This window comes from Pholcus phalangioides, unplaced genomic scaffold (assembly GCF_987345545.1).
Source record: "Pholcus phalangioides strain wild (caught in Gottingen) unplaced genomic scaffold, Ppha-v1.0 ptg000172l_1, whole genome shotgun sequence".
In the NCBI taxonomy this organism is placed as follows: Eukaryota; Metazoa; Arthropoda; class Arachnida; order Araneae; family Pholcidae; genus Pholcus; species Pholcus phalangioides.
In genome coordinates, this window is record NW_028301637.1 from 1,890,316 (window position 1) to 1,906,881 (window position 16,566).

Below are 16,566 nucleotides of genomic sequence, written 5' to 3' on the forward strand. Positions count from 1 at the left end.
GGGTAGCGGCTGCCAACACAACATTCAAAAAGGGCAGCCGTACCAAAAAAAAAGAAAGAAAAAAAAATAGGAGAAGCGAAACCGCAGTTTCGCCCCCCGTCAACGCCCAAGAAAGTTTCACTTTGCTTTGGCAAGTTAGAACTAACAAAAGAAAAACTCGAAGAACTCAAGAAAACATTTTTTGTTAGTTTTTTTTTAAAGTTTTTTTTGTTTTTTTGTTTTTAATTTTTTTTTTTTTTTTTTTTTGCGTTTTTTTTTCTCATCTGCGACTTGACGGTGATTTCGCCAAGTCTACATCGATTCAGAACCAGTTTCTGAAGTACCCAATTCAACGCAATGCCAAACTCGGTTTAAAATCCGCAAAACTGTCGCATGTTGGCACGCGCTAGCTTCCTCACTCGGCGCATGTTCTCTGGAACTGGAGTCGAGGCGCGAATTGGGGCAGATCTTCTTCTCCTGCGTGGCACTTCAATCGCTCGAGGAGCAATAACATCTAAATAGCTTCCTCCCAAGAAGTCCAACGTTGGAGATGTTGGTTGGATATTTCCAACGCAACAATAACTCGGTTCAGAAGAAATGTAGCTTCCTCCTAACGAGTAGTGTAGGGTCGGACTTGTAGGACGAAGGCGGCCAGCACATTCGAATGTTTGGTCACCGAAAAAGAACCTCTCGAAAGAGCTTTCGTCGTCGTCGTCGTCCTCCTCCTCCTCCTCTCCAACGTGCGCCACAACGAACGGTTGTTGTTCATATTCCTCCCTCGCAACCTGTTCCGGAATTCCAGCATTCGATGAAAGCGGTGGAATGGTTTCTTCCATCTGATTTTCAGAGACAGGCAGAAATAGTGAGGATATTTCACTTACTTCGTCGTCGGAGCTGTCCCTTGGGATGGCACGAAGAAAATCCCAAAGCTGACCAGCCTTTCCATTAGACGACATCTCTCTTTGAGCACGAAGGATAATGTCTTCTATATTCATGGATGGTCCCGACACTTCGAATAAGCTGGAGTCGGAGCCCGGTGCCTCCAACAGGCTTGAGCAATCACCCTCGTACTCAGAACTGTTAGGGCTCAAGGAGATGTTGACGGCCTCCTCACGAGCCTCTTCACCAGACGCCTTCTGCTCAGGTGGTACGGCGTCATCCTCCTCCACATTCCTTGTGCGGAATCTCTTCCAGCGCATCAACATAGATGTCACGAATGCTATTGCGCAAATTTTCGCCATCTTCTCTCTCTCTCTTTTCGTTAATACGAATCCACCGATAACGTGGTGGAGAATTAAAAGGGTCGACTCCCGGCCGCAAAACGAATAAACGATGAATCGTGTAAACGTGACACAGCGAGGAGCCGAGGACGCGCGCGCGAAACGCAAGTCCTTATATACCCATCGAGATGAAAAATTTCCCAGAAATTTTTGGAAAATTCCTAGAATCGTATAAAAATTTTGTATAACATTCCCCTGTACGACAGGTTCGAAAAATTTCCTGGAATTCCAGAAAATTTCCGGGATATTTTTGGACCCGACCAAGAATGGTTGCAGCTGACGATTCGACGGTTCAGTAATCGAACCTGTAGACCCGGCTGTTCATATTGTTATTATTATTATTTTTTTTTTTTCATCAATAAGTAGGGGACGTCCTCGGCTGTAAAAGTATATCACGACGTTGATGATGCAGCGCCATCTATCGATCATAACTGTGGAATGCTACGGTTCCAATGCAGACAGTCCATGTAATTGAAATTACGTTCTCGCAGATGCGCGAATTCATACAGTTACTTTCAGATACGAAATAAATTTATCTCATCGAGAGTCTCTGAGTGCATTTAAAGTCCACTACCAACTTGGACGGGAAAAGCGATGACTGGCGAGAAGAGCTTCAAATCACAAATGCTTCATTTCAGAACCTTAATGTTTTCACAGTTTTGTACAGTGCTTGCAGAGCATCTGATCTCTTGAATGATATGAAAAATAAAACTCGTATGGTAAGCAGTTTCTTGGGATTGGATCGGCAAAGAAAAGACGTTCAATAAACCTCCAGATGAAAACACTAGCATCAAACATATCAGATATCAGTTTGCATGTCAAAGTGTTGTAACCTGGGGGTAGCGGCTGCCAACACAACATTCAAAAAGGGCAGCCGTACCAAAAAAAAAGAAAGAAAAAAAAATAGGAGAAGCGAAACCGCAGTTTCGCCCCCCGTCAACGCCCAAGAAAGTTTCACTTTGCTTTGGCAAGTTAGAACTAACAAAAGAAAAACTCGAAGAACTCAAGAAAACATTTTTTGTTAGTTTTTTTTTTAAGTTTTTTTTGTTTTTTTGTTTTTAATTTTTTTTTTTTTTTTTTTTGCGTTTTTTTTTTCTCATCTGCGACTTGACGGTGATTTCGCCAAGTCTACATCGATTCAGAACCAGTTTCTGAAGTACCCAATTCAACGCAATGCCAAACTCGGTTTAAAATCCGCAAAACTGTCGCATGTTGGCACGCGCTAGCTTCCTCACTCGGCGCATGTTCTCTGGAACTGGAGTCGAGGCGCGAATTGGGGCAGATCTTCTTCTCCTGCGTGGCACTTCAATCGCTCGAGGAGCAATAACATCTAAATAGCTTCCTCCCAAGAAGTCCAACGTTGGAGATGTTGGTTGGATATTTCCAACGCAACAATAACTCGGTTCAGAAGAAATGTAGCTTCTTCCTAACGAGTAGTGTAGGGTCGGACTTGTAGGACGAAGGCGGCCAGCACATTCGAATGTTTGGTCACCGAAAAAGAACCTCTCGAAAGAGCTTTCGTCGTCGTCGTCGTCCTCCTCCTCCTCCTCTCCAACGTGCGCCACAACGAACGGTTGTTGTTCATATTCCTCCCTCGCAACCTGTTCCGGAATTCCAGCATTCGATGAAAGCGGTGGAATGGTTTCTTCCATCTGATTTTCAGAGACAGGCAGAAATAGTGAGGATATTTCACTTACTTCGTCGTCGGAGCTGTCCCTTGGGATGGCACGAAGAAAATCCCAAAGCTGACCAGCCTTTCCATTAGACGACATCTCTCTTTGAGCACGAAGGATAATGTCTTCTATATTCATGGATGGTCCCGACACTTCGAATAAGCTGGAGTCGGAGCCCGGTGCCTCCAACAGGCTTGAGCAATCACCCTCGTACTCAGAACTGTTAGGGCTCAAGGAGATGTTGACGGCCTCCTCACGAGCCTCTTCACCAGACGCCTTCTGCTCAGGTGGTACGGCGTCATCCTCCTCCACATTCCTTGTGCGGAATCTCTTCCAGCGCATCAACATAGATGTCACGAATGCTATTGCGCAAATTTTCGCCATCTTCTCTCTCTCTCTTTTCGTTAATACGAATCCACCGATAACGTGGTGGAGAATTAAAAGGGTCGACTCCCGGCCGCAAAACGAATAAACGATGAATCGTGTAAACGTGACACAGCGAGGAGCCGAGGACGCGCGCGCGAAACGCAAGTCGTTATATACCCATCGAGATGAAAAATTTCCCAGAAATTTTTGGAAAATTCCTAGAATCGTATAAAAATTTTGTATAACATTCCCCTGTACGACAGGTTCGAAAAATTTCCTGGAATTCCAGAAAATTTCCGGGATATTTTTGGACCCGACCAAGAATGGTTGCAGCTGACGATTCGACGGTTCAGTAATCGAACCTGTAGACCCGGCTGTTCATATTGTTATTATTATTATTTTTTTTCATCAATAAGTAGGGGACGTCCTCGGCTGTAAAAGTATATCACGACGTTGAAGATGCAGCGCCATCTATCGATCATAACTGTGGAATGCTACGGTTCCAATGCAGACAGTCCATGTAATTGAAATTACGTTCTCGCAGATGCGCGAATTCATACAGTTACTTTCAGATACGAAATAAATTTATCTCATCGAGAGTCTCTGAGTGCATTTAAAGTCCACCACCAACTTGGACGGGAAAAGCGATGACTGGCGAGAAGAGCTTCAAATCACAAATGCTTCATTTCAGAACCTTAATGTTTTCACAGTTTTGTACAGTGCTTGCAGAGCATCTGATCTCTTGAATGATATGAAAAATAAAACTCGTATGGTAAGCAGTTTCTTGGGATTGGATCGGCAAAGAAAAGACGTTCAATAAACCTCCAGATGAAAACACTAGCATCAAACATATCAGATATCAGTTTGCATGTCAAAGTGTTGTAACCTGGGGGTAGCGGCTGCCAACACAACATTCAAAAAGGGCAGCCGTACCAAAAAAAAAGAAAGAAAAAAAAATAGGAGAAGCGAAACCGCAGTTTCGCCCCCCGTCAACGCCCAAGAAAGTTTCACTTTGCTTTGGCAAGTTAGAACTAACAAAAGAAAAACTCCAAGAACTCAAGAAAACATTTTTTGTTAGTTTTTTTTTTTAAGTTTTTTTTGTTTTTTTGTTTTTAATTTTTTTTTTTTTTTTTTGCGTTTTTTTTTTTCTCATCTGCGACTTGACGGTGATTTCGCCAAGTCTACATCGATTCAGAACCAGTTTCTGAAGTACCCAATTCAAAGCAATGCCAAACTCGGTTTAAAATCCGCAAAACTGTCGCATGTTGGCACGCGCTAGCTTCCTCACTCGGCGCATGTTCTCTGGGACTGGAGTCGAGGCGCGAATTGGGGCAGATCTTCTTCTCCTGCGTGGCACTTCAATCGCTCGAGGAGCAATAACATCTAAATAGCTTCCTCCCAAGAAGTCCAACGTTGGAGATGTTGGTTGGATATTTCCAACGCAACAATAACTCGGTTCAGAAGAAATGTAGCTTCCTCCCAACGAGTAGTGTAGGGTCGGACTTGTAGGACGAAGGCGGCCAGCACATTCGAATGTTTGGTCACCGAAAAAGAACCTCTCGAAAGAGCTTTCGTCGTCGTCGTCGTCCTCCTCCTCCTCCTCTCCAACGTGCGCCACAACGAACGGTTGTTGTTCATATTCCTCCCTCGCAACCTGTTCCGGAATTCCAGCATTCGATGAAAGCGGTGGAATGCTTTCTTCCATCTGATTTTCAGAGACAGGCAGAAATAGTGAGGATATTTCACTTACTTCGTCGTCGGAGCTGTCCCTTGGGATGGCACGAAGAAAATCCCAAAGCTGACCAGCCTTTCCATTAGACGACATCTCTCTTTGAGCACGAAGGATAATGTCTTCTATATTCATGGATGGTCCCGACACTTCGAATAAGCTGGAGTCGGTGCCCGGTGCCTCCAACAGGCTTGAGCAATCACCCTCGTACTCAGAACTGTTAGGGCTCAAGGAGATGTTGACGGCCTCCTCACGAGCCTCTTCACCAGACGCCTTCTGCTCAGGTGGTACGGCGTCATCCTCCTCCACATTCCTTGTGCGGAATCTCTTCCAGCGCATCAACATAGATGTCTATCGAATGCTATTGCGCAAATTTTCGCCATCTTCTCTCTCTCTCTTTTCGTTAATACGAATCCACCGATAACGTGGTGGAGAATTAAAAGGGTCGACTCCCGGCCGCAAAACGAATAAACGATGAATCGTGTAAACGTGACACAGCGAGGAGCCGAGGACGCGCGCGCGAAACGCAAGTCGTTATATACCCATCGAGATGAAAAATTTCCCAGAAATTTTTGGAAAATTCCTAGAATCGTATAAAAATTTTGTATAACATTCCCCTGTACGACAGGTTCGAAAAATTTCCTGGAATTCCAGAAAATTTCCGGGATATTTTTGGACCCGACCAAGAATGGTTGCAGCTGACGATTCGACGGTTCAGTAATCGAACCTGTAGACCCGGCTGTTCATATTGTTATTATTATTATTTTTTTTCATCAATAAGTAGGGGACGTCCTCGGCTGTAAAAGTATATCACGACGTTGAAGATGCAGCGCCATCTATCGATCATAACTGTGGAATGCTACGGTTCCAATGCAGACAGTCCATGTAATTGAAATTACGTTCTCGCAGATGCGCGAATTCATACAGTTACTTTCAGATACGAAATAAATTTATCTCATCGAGAGTCTCTGAGTGCATTTAAAGTCCACCACCAACTTGGACGGGAAAAGCGATGACTGGCGAGAAGAGCTTCAAATCACAAATGCTTCATTTCAGAACCTTAATGTTTTCACAGTTTTGTACAGTGCTTGCAGAGCATCTGATCTCTTGAATGATATGAAAAATAAAACTCGTATGGTAAGCAGTTTCTTGGGATTGGATCGGCAAAGAAAAGACGTTCAATAAACCTCCAGATGAAAACACTAGCATCAAACATATCAGATATCAGTTTGCATGTCAAAGTGTTGTAACCTGGGGGTAGCGGCTGCCAACACAACATTCAAAAAGGGCAGCCGTACCAAAAAAAAAAAAGAAAAAAAAATAGGAGAAGCGAAACCGCAGTTTCGCCCCCCGTCAACGCCCAAGAAAGTTTCACTTTGCTTTGGCAAGTTAGAACTAACAAAAGAAAAACTCGAAGAACTCAAGAAAACATTTTTTGTTAGTTTTTTTTTTTAAGTTTTTTTTGTTTTTTTGTTTTTAATTTTTTTTTTGCGTTTTTTTTTTGCGTTTTTTTTTTCTCATCTGCGACTTGACGGTGATTTCGCCAAGTCTACATCGATTCAGAACCAGTTTCTGAAGTACCCAATTCAACGCAATGCCAAACTCGGTTTAAAATCCGCAAAACTGTCGCATGTTGGCACGCGCTAGCTTCCTCACTCGGCGCATGTTCTCTGGGACTGGAGTCGAGGCGCGAATTGGGGCAGATCTTCTTCTCCTGCGTGGCACTTCAATCGCTCGAGGAGCAATAACATCTAAATAGCTTCCTCCCAAGAAGTCCAACGTTGGAGATGTTGGTTGGATATTTCCAACGCAACAATAACTCGGTTCAGAAGAAATGTAGCTTCCTCCTAACGAGTAGTGTAGGGTCGGACTTGTAGGACGAAGGCGGCCAGCACATTCGAATGTTTGGTCACCGAAAAAGAACCTCTCGAAAGAGCTTTCGTCGTCGTCGTCGTCCTCCTCCTCCTCCTCTCCAACGTGCGCCACAACGAACGGTTGTTGTTCATATTCCTCCCTCGCAACCTGTTCCGGAATTCCAGCATTCGATGAAAGCGGTGGAATGCTTTCTTCCATCTGATTTTCAGAGACAGGCAGAAATAGTGAGGATATTTCACTTACTTCGTCGTCGGAGCTGTCCCTTGGGATGGCACGAAGAAAATCCCAAAGCTGACCAGCCTTTCCATTAGACGACATCTCTCTTTGAGCACGAAGGATAATGTCTTCTATATTCATGGATGGTCCCGACACTTCGAATAAGCTGGAGTCGGTGCCCGGTGCCTCCAACAGGCTTGAGCAATCACCCTCGTACTCAGAACTGTTAGGGCTCAAGGAGATGTTGACGGCCTCCTCACGAGCCTCTTCACCAGACGCCTTCTGCTCAGGTGGTACGGCGTCATCCTCCTCCACATTCCTTGTGCGGAATCTCTTCCAGCGCATCAACATAGATGTCACGAATGCTATTGCGCAAATTTTCGCCATCTTCTCTCTCTCTCTTTTCGTTAATACGAATCCACCGATAACGTGGTGGAGAATTAAAAGGGTCGACTCCCGGCCGCAAAACGAATAAACGATGAATCGTGTAAACGTGACACAGCGAGGAGCCGAGGACGCGCGCGCGAAACGCAAGTCCTTATATACCCATCGAGATGAAAAATTTCCCAGAAATTTTTGGAAAATTCCTAGAATCGTATAAAAATTTTGTATAACATTCCCCTGTACGACAGGTTCGAAAAATTTCCTGGAATTCCAGAAAATTTCCGGGATATTTTTGGACCCGACCAAGAATGGTTGCAGCTGACGATTCGACGGTTCAGTAATCGAACCTGTAGACCCGGCTGTTCATATTGTTATTATTATTATTTTTTTTCATCAATAAGTAGGGGACGTCCTCGGCTGTAAAAGTATATCACGACGTTGAAGATGCAGCGCCATCTATCGATCATAACTGTGGAATGCTACGGTTCCAATGCAGACAGTCCATGTAATTGAAATTACGTTCTCGCAGATGCGCGAATTCATACAGTTACTTTCAGATACGAAATAAATTTATCTCATCGAGAGTCTCTGAGTGCATTTAAAGTCCACCACCAACTTGGACGGGAAAAGCGATGACTGGCGAGAAGAGCTTCAAATCACAAATGCTTCATTTCAGAACCTTAATGTTTTCACAGTTTTGTACAGTGCTTGCAGAGCATCTGATCTCTTGAATGATATGAAAAATAAAACTCGTATGGTAAGCAGTTTCTTGGGATTGGATCGGCAAAGAAAAGACGTTCAATAAACCTCCAGATGAAAACACTAGCATCAAACATATCAGATATCAGTTTGCATGTCAAAGTGTTGTAACCTGGGGGTAGCGGCTGCCAACACAACATTCAAAAAGGGCAGCCGTACCAAAAAAAAAGAAAGAAAAAAAAATAGGAGAAGCGAAACCGCAGTTTCGCCCCCCGTCAACGCCCAAGAAAGTTTCACTTTGCTTTGGCAAGTTAGAACTAACAAAAGAAAAACTCGAAAAACTCAAGAAAACATTTTTTGTTAGTTTTTTTTTTTAAGTTTTTTTTGTTTTTTTGTTTTTAATTTTTTTTTTTTTTTTTTTTGCGTTTTTTTTTTCTCATCTGCGACTTGACGGTGATTTCGCCAAGTCTACATCGATTCAGAACCAGTTTCTGAAGTACCCAATTCAAAGCAATGCCAAACTCGGTTTAAAATCCGCAAAACTGTCGCATGTTGGCACGCGCTAGCTTCCTCACTCGGCGCATGTTCTCTGGGACTGGAGTCGAGGCGCGAATTGGGGCAGATCTTCTTCTCCTGCGTGGCACTTCAATCGCTCGAGGAGCAATAACATCTAAATAGCTTCCTCCCAAGAAGTCCAACGTTGGAGATGTTGGTTGGATATTTCCAACGCAACAATAACTCGGTTCAGAAGAAATGTAGCTTCCTCCTAACGAGTAGTGTAGGGTCGGACTTGTAGGACGAAGGCGGCCAGCACATTCGAATGTTTGGTCACCGAAAAAGAACCTCTCGAAAGAGCTTTCGTCGTCGTCGTCGTCCTCCTCCTCCTCCTCTCCAACGTGCGCCACAACGAACGGTTGTTGTTCATATTCCTCCCTCGCAACCTGTTCCGGAATTCCAGCATTCGATGAAAGCGGTGGAATGCTTTCTTCCATCTGATTTTCAGAGACAGGCAGAAATAGTGAGGATATTTCACTTACTTCGTCGTCGGAGCTGTCCCTTGGGATGGCACGAAGAAAATCCCAAAGCTGACCAGCCTTTCCATTAGACGACATCTCTCTTTGAGCACGAAGGATAATGTCTTCTATATTCATGGATGGTCCCGACACTTCGAATAAGCTGGAGTCGGAGCCCGGTGCCTCCAACAGGCTTGAGCAATCACCCTCGTACTCAGAACTGTTAGGGCTCAAGGAGATGTTGACGGCCTCCTCACGAGCCTCTTCACCAGACGCCTTCTGCTCAGGTGGTACGGCGTCATCCTCCTCCACATTCCTTGTGCGGAATCTCTTCCAGCGCATCAACATAGATGTCACGAATGCTATTGCGCAAATTTTCGCCATCTTCTCTCTCTCTCTTTTCGTTAATACGAATCCACCGATAACGTGGTGGAGAATTAAAAGGGTCGACTCCCGGCCGCAAAACGAATAAACGATGAATCGTGTAAACGTGACACAGCGAGGAGCCGAGGACGCGCGCGCGAAACGCAAGTCCTTATATACCCATCGAGATGAAAAATTTCCCAGAAATTTTTGGAAAATTCCTAGAATCGTATAAAAATTTTGTATAACATTCCCCTGTACGACAGGTTCGAAAAATTTCCTGGAATTCCAGAAAATTTCCGGGATATTTTTGGACCCGACCAAGAATGGTTGCAGCTGACGATTCGACGGTTCAGTAATCGAACCTGTAGACCCGGCTGTTCATATTGTTATTATTATTATTTTTTTTCATCAATAAGTAGGGGACGTCCTCGGCTGTAAAAGTATATCACGACGTTGAAGATGCAGCGCCATCTATCGATCATAACTGTGGAATGCTACGGTTCCAATGCAGACAGTCCATGTAATTGAAATTACGTTCTCGCAGATGCGCGAATTCATACAGTTACTTTCAGATACGAAATAAATTTATCTCATCGAGAGTCTCTGAGTGCATTTAAAGTCCACCACCAACTTGGACGGGAAAAGCGATGACTGGCGAGAAGAGCTTCAAATCACAAATGCTTCATTTCAGAACCTTAATGTTTTCACAGTTTTGTACAGTGCTTGCAGAGCATCTGATCTCTTGAATGATATGAAAAATAAAACTCGTATGGTAAGCAGTTTCTTGGGATTGGATCGGCAAAGAAAAGACGTTCAATAAACCTCCAGATGAAAACACTAGCATCAAACATATCAGATATCAGTTTGCATGTCAAAGTGTTGTAACCTGGGGGTAGCGGCTGCCAACACAACATTCAAAAAGGGCAGCCGTACCAAAAAAAAAGAAAGAAAAAAAAATAGGAGAAGCGAAACCGCAGTTTCGCCCCCCGTCAACGCCCAAGAAAGTTTCACTTTGCTTTGGCAAGTTAGAACTAACAAAAGAAAAACTCGAAGAACTCAAGAAAACATTTTTTGTTAGTTTTTTTTTAAAGTTTTTTTTGTTTTTTTGTTTTTAATTTTTTTTTTTTTTTTTTTTGCGTTTTTTTTTTCTCATCTGCGACTTGACGGTGATTTCGCCAAGTCTACATCGATTCAGAACCAGTTTCTGAAGTACCCAATTCAACGCAATGCCAAACTCGGTTTAAAATCCGCAAAACTGTCGCATGTTGGCACGCGCTAGCTTCCTCACTCGGCGCATGTTCTCTGGAACTGGAGTCGAGGCGCGAATTGGGGCAGATCTTCTTCTCCTGCGTGGCACTTCAATCGCTCGAGGAGCAATAACATCTAAATAGCTTCCTCCCAAGAAGTCCAACGTTGGAGATGTTGGTTGGATATTTCCAACGCAACAATAACTCGGTTCAGAAGAAATGTAGCTTCCTCCTAACGAGTAGTGTAGGGTCGGACTTGTAGGACGAAGGCGGCCAGCACATTCGAATGTTTGGTCACCGAAAAAGAACCTCTCGAAAGAGCTTTCGTCGTCGTCGTCGTCCTCCTCCTCCTCCTCTCCAACGTGCGCCACAACGAACGGTTGTTGTTCATATTCCTCCCTCGCAACCTGTTCCGGAATTCCAGCATTCGATGAAAGCGGTGGAATGGTTTCTTCCATCTGATTTTCAGAGACAGGCAGAAATAGTGAGGATATTTCACTTACTTCGTCGTCGGAGCTGTCCCTTGGGATGGCACGAAGAAAATCCCAAAGCTGACCAGCCTTTCCATTAGACGACATCTCTCTTTGAGCACGAAGGATAATGTCTTCTATATTCATGGATGGTCCCGACACTTCGAATAAGCTGGAGTCGGAGCCCGGTGCCTCCAACAGGCTTGAGCAATCACCCTCGTACTCAGAACTGTTAGGGCTCAAGGAGATGTTGACGGCCTCCTCACGAGCCTCTTCACCAGACGCCTTCTGCTCAGGTGGTACGGCGTCATCCTCCTCCACATTCCTTGTGCGGAATCTCTTCCAGCGCATCAACATAGATGTCACGAATGCTATTGCGCAAATTTTCGCCATCTTCTCTCTCTCTCTTTTCGTTAATACGAATCCACCGATAACGTGGTGGAGAATTAAAAGGGTCGACTCCCGGCCGCAAAACGAATAAACGATGAATCGTGTAAACGTGACACAGCGAGGAGCCGAGGACGCGCGCGCGAAACGCAAGTCCTTATATACCCATCGAGATGAAAAATTTCCCAGAAATTTTTGGAAAATTCCTAGAATCGTATAAAAATTTTGTATAACATTCCCCTGTACGACAGGTTCGAAAAATTTCCTGGAATTCCAGAAAATTTCCGGGATATTTTTGGACCCGACCAAGAATGGTTGCAGCTGACGATTCGACGGTTCAGTAATCGAACCTGTAGACCCGGCTGTTCATATTGTTATTATTATTATTTTTTTTTTTTCATCAATAAGTAGGGGACGTCCTCGGCTGTAAAAGTATATCACGACGTTGATGATGCAGCGCCATCTATCGATCATAACTGTGGAATGCTACGGTTCCAATGCAGACAGTCCATGTAATTGAAATTACGTTCTCGCAGATGCGCGAATTCATACAGTTACTTTCAGATACGAAATAAATTTATCTCATCGAGAGTCTCTGAGTGCATTTAAAGTCCACCACCAACTTGGACGGGAAAAGCGATGACTGGCGAGAAGAGCTTCAAATCACAAATGCTTCATTTCAGAACCTTAATGTTTTCACAGTTTTGTACAGTGCTTGCAGAGCATCTGATCTCTTGAATGATATGAAAAATAAAACTCGTATGGTAAGCAGTTTCTTGGGATTGGATCGGCAAAGAAAAGACGTTCAATAAACCTCCAGATGAAAACACTAGCATCAAACATATCAGATATCAGTTTGCATGTCAAAGTGTTGTAACCTGGGGGTAGCGGCTGCCAACACAACATTCAAAAAGGGCAGCCGTACCAAAAAAAAAGAAAGAAAAAAAAATAGGAGAAGCGAAACCGCAGTTTCGCCCCCCGTCAACGCCCAAGAAAGTTTCACTTTGCTTTGGCAAGTTAGAACTAACAAAAGAAAAACTCGAAAAACTCAAGAAAACATTTTTTGTTAGTTTTTTTTTTTAAGTTTTTTTTGTTTTTTTGTTTTTAATTTTTTTTTTTTTTTTTTTTGCGTTTTTTTTTTCTCATCTGCGACTTGACGGTGATTTCGCCAAGTCTACATCGATTCAGAACCAGTTTCTGAAGTACCCAATTCAAAGCAATGCCAAACTCGGTTTAAAATCCGCAAAACTGTCGCATGTTGGCACGCGCTAGCTTCCTCACTCGGCGCATGTTCTCTGGGACTGGAGTCGAGGCGCGAATTGGGGCAGATCTTCTTCTCCTGCGTGGCACTTCAATCGCTCGAGGAGCAATAACATCTAAATAGCTTCCTCCCAAGAAGTCCAACGTTGGAGATGTTGGTTGGATATTTCCAACGCAACAATAACTCGGTTCAGAAGAAATGTAGCTTCCTCCTAACGAGTAGTGTAGGGTCGGACTTGTAGGACGAAGGCGGCCAGCACATTCGAATGTTTGGTCACCGAAAAAGAACCTCTCGAAAGAGCTTTCGTCGTCGTCGTCGTCCTCCTCCTCCTCCTCTCCAACGTGCGCCACAACGAACGGTTGTTGTTCATATTCCTCCCTCGCAACCTGTTCCGGAATTCCAGCATTCGATGAAAGCGGTGGAATGCTTTCTTCCATCTGATTTTCAGACACAGGCAGAAATAGTGAGGATATTTCACTTACTTCGTCGTCGGAGCTGTCCCTTGGGATGGCACGAAGAAAATCCCAAAGCTGACCAGCCTTTCCATTAGACGACATCTCTCTTTGAGCACGAAGGATAATGTCTTCTATATTCATGGATGGTCCCGACACTTCGAATAAGCTGGAGTCGGAGCCCGGTGCCTCCAACAGGCTTGAGCAATCACCCTCGTACTCAGAACTGTTAGGGCTCAAGGAGATGTTGACGGCCTCCTCACGAGCCTCTTCACCAGACGCCTTCTGCTCAGGTGGTACGGCGTCATCCTCCTCCACATTCCTTGTGCGGAATCTCTTCCAGCGCATCAACATAGATGTCACGAATGCTATTGCGCAAATTTTCGCCATCTTCTCTCTCTCTCTTTTCGTTAATACGAATCCACCGATAACGTGGTGGAGAATTAAAAGGGTCGACTCCCGGCCGCAAAACGAATAAACGATGAATCGTGTAAACGTGACACAGCGAGGAGCCGAGGACGCGCGCGCGAAACGCAAGTCCTTATATACCCATCGAGATGAAAAATTTCCCAGAAATTTTTGGAAAATTCCTAGAATCGTATAAAAATTTTGTATAACATTCCCCTGTACGACAGGTTCGAAAAATTTCCTGGAATTCCAGAAAATTTCCGGGATATTTTTGGACCCGACCAAGAATGGTTGCAGCTGACGATTCGACGGTTCAGTAATCGAACCTGTAGACCCGGCTGTTCATATTGTTATTATTATTTTTTTTTTTTTTTCATCAATAAGTAGGGGACGTCCTCGGCTGTAAAAGTATATCACGACGTTGATGATGCAGCGCCATCTATCGATCATAACTGTGGAATGCTACGGTTCCAATGCAGACAGTCCATGTAATTGAAATTACGTTCTCGCAGATGCGCGAATTCATACAGTTACTTTCAGATACGAAATAAATTTATCTCATCGAGAGTCTCTGAGTGCATTTAAAGTCCACCACCAACTTGGACGGGAAAAGCGATGACTGGCGAGAAGAGCTTCAAATCACAAATGCTTCATTTCAGAACCTTAATGTTTTCACAGTTTTGTACAGTGCTTGCAGAGCATCTGATCTCTTGAATGATATGAAAAATAAAACTCGTATGGTAAGCAGTTTCTTGGGATTGGATCGGCAAAGAAAAGACGTTCAATAAACCTCCAGATGAAAACACTAGCATCAAACATATCAGATATCAGTTTGCATGTCAAAGTGTTGTAACCTGGGGGTAGCGGCTGCCAACACAACATTCAAAAAGGGCAGCCGTACCAAAAAAAAAGAAAGAAAAAAAAATAGGAGAAGCGAAACCGCAGTTTCGCCCCCCGTCAACGCCCAAGAAAGTTTCACTTTGCTTTGGCAAGTTAGAACTAACAAAAGAAAAACTCGAAAAACTCAAGAAAACATTTTTTGTTAGTTTTTTTTTTTAAGTTTTTTTTGTTTTTTTGTTTTTAATTTTTTTTTTTTTTTTTTTTGCGTTTTTTTTTTCTCATCTGCGACTTGACGGTGATTTCGCCAAGTCTACATCGATTCAGAACCAGTTTCTGAAGTACCCAATTCAAAGCAATGCCAAACTCGGTTTAAAATCCGCAAAACTGTCGCATGTTGGCACGCGCTAGCTTCCTCACTCGGCGCATGTTCTCTGGGACTGGAGTCGAGGCGCGAATTGGGGCAGATCTTCTTCTCCTGCGTGGCACTTCAATCGCTCGAGGAGCAATAACATCTAAATAGCTTCCTCCCAAGAAGTCCAACGTTGGAGATGTTGGTTGGATATTTCCAACGCAACAATAACTCGGTTCAGAAGAAATGTAGCTTCCTCCTAACGAGTAGTGTAGGGTCGGACTTGTAGGACGAAGGCGGCCAGCACATTCGAATGTTTGGTCACCGAAAAAGAACCTCTCGAAAGAGCTTTCGTCGTCGTCGTCGTCCTCCTCCTCCTCCTCTCCAACGTGCGCCACAACGAACGGTTGTTGTTCATATTCCTCCCTCGCAACCTGTTCCGGAATTCCAGCATTCGATGAAAGCGGTGGAATGCTTTCTTCCATCTGATTTTCAGAGACAGGCAGAAATAGTGAGGATATTTCACTTACTTCGTCGTCGGAGCTGTCCCTTGGGATGGCACGAAGAAAATCCCAAAGCTGACCAGCCTTTCCATTAGACGACATCTCTCTTTGAGCACGAAGGATAATGTCTTCTATATTCATGGATGGTCCCGACACTTCGAATAAGCTGGAGTCGGTGCCCGGTGCCTCCAACAGGCTTGAGCAATCACCCTCGTACTCAGAACTGTTAGGGCTCAAGGAGATGTTGACGGCCTCCTCACGAGCCTCTTCACCAGACGCCTTCTGCTCAGGTGGTACGGCGTCATCCTCCTCCACATTCCTTGTGCGGAATCTCTTCCAGCGCATCAACATAGATGTCACGAATGCTATTGCGCAAATTTTCGCCATCTTCTCTCTCTCTCTTTTCGTTAATACGAATCCACCGATAACGTGGTGGAGAATTAAAAGGGTCGACTCCCGGCCGCAAAACGAATAAACGATGAATCGTGTAAACGTGACACAGCGAGGAGCCGAGGACGCGCGCGCGAAACGCAAGTCCTTATATACCCATCGAGATGAAAAATTTCCCAGAAATTTTTGGAAAATTCCTAGAATCGTATAAAAATTTTGTATAACATTCCCCTGTACGACAGGTTCGAAAAATTTCCTGGAATTCCAGAAAATTTCCGGGATATTTTTGGACCCGACCAAGAATTTGTTGCAGCTGACGATTCGACGGTTCAGTAATCGAACCTGTAGACCCGGCTGTTCATATTGTTATTATTATTATTATTTTTTTTTCATCAATAAGTAGGGGACGTCCTCGGCTGTAAAAGTATATCACGACGTTGATGATGCAGCGCCATCTATCGATCATAAATGTGGAATGCTACGGTTCCAATGCAGACAGTCCATGTAATTGAAATTACGTTCTCGCAGATGCGCGAATTCATACAGTTACTTTCAGATACGAAATAAATTTATCTCATCGAGAGTCTCTGAGTGCATTTAAAGTCCACCACCAACTTGGACGGGAAAAGCGATGACTGGCGAGAAGAGCTTCAAATCACAAATGCTTCATTTCAGAACC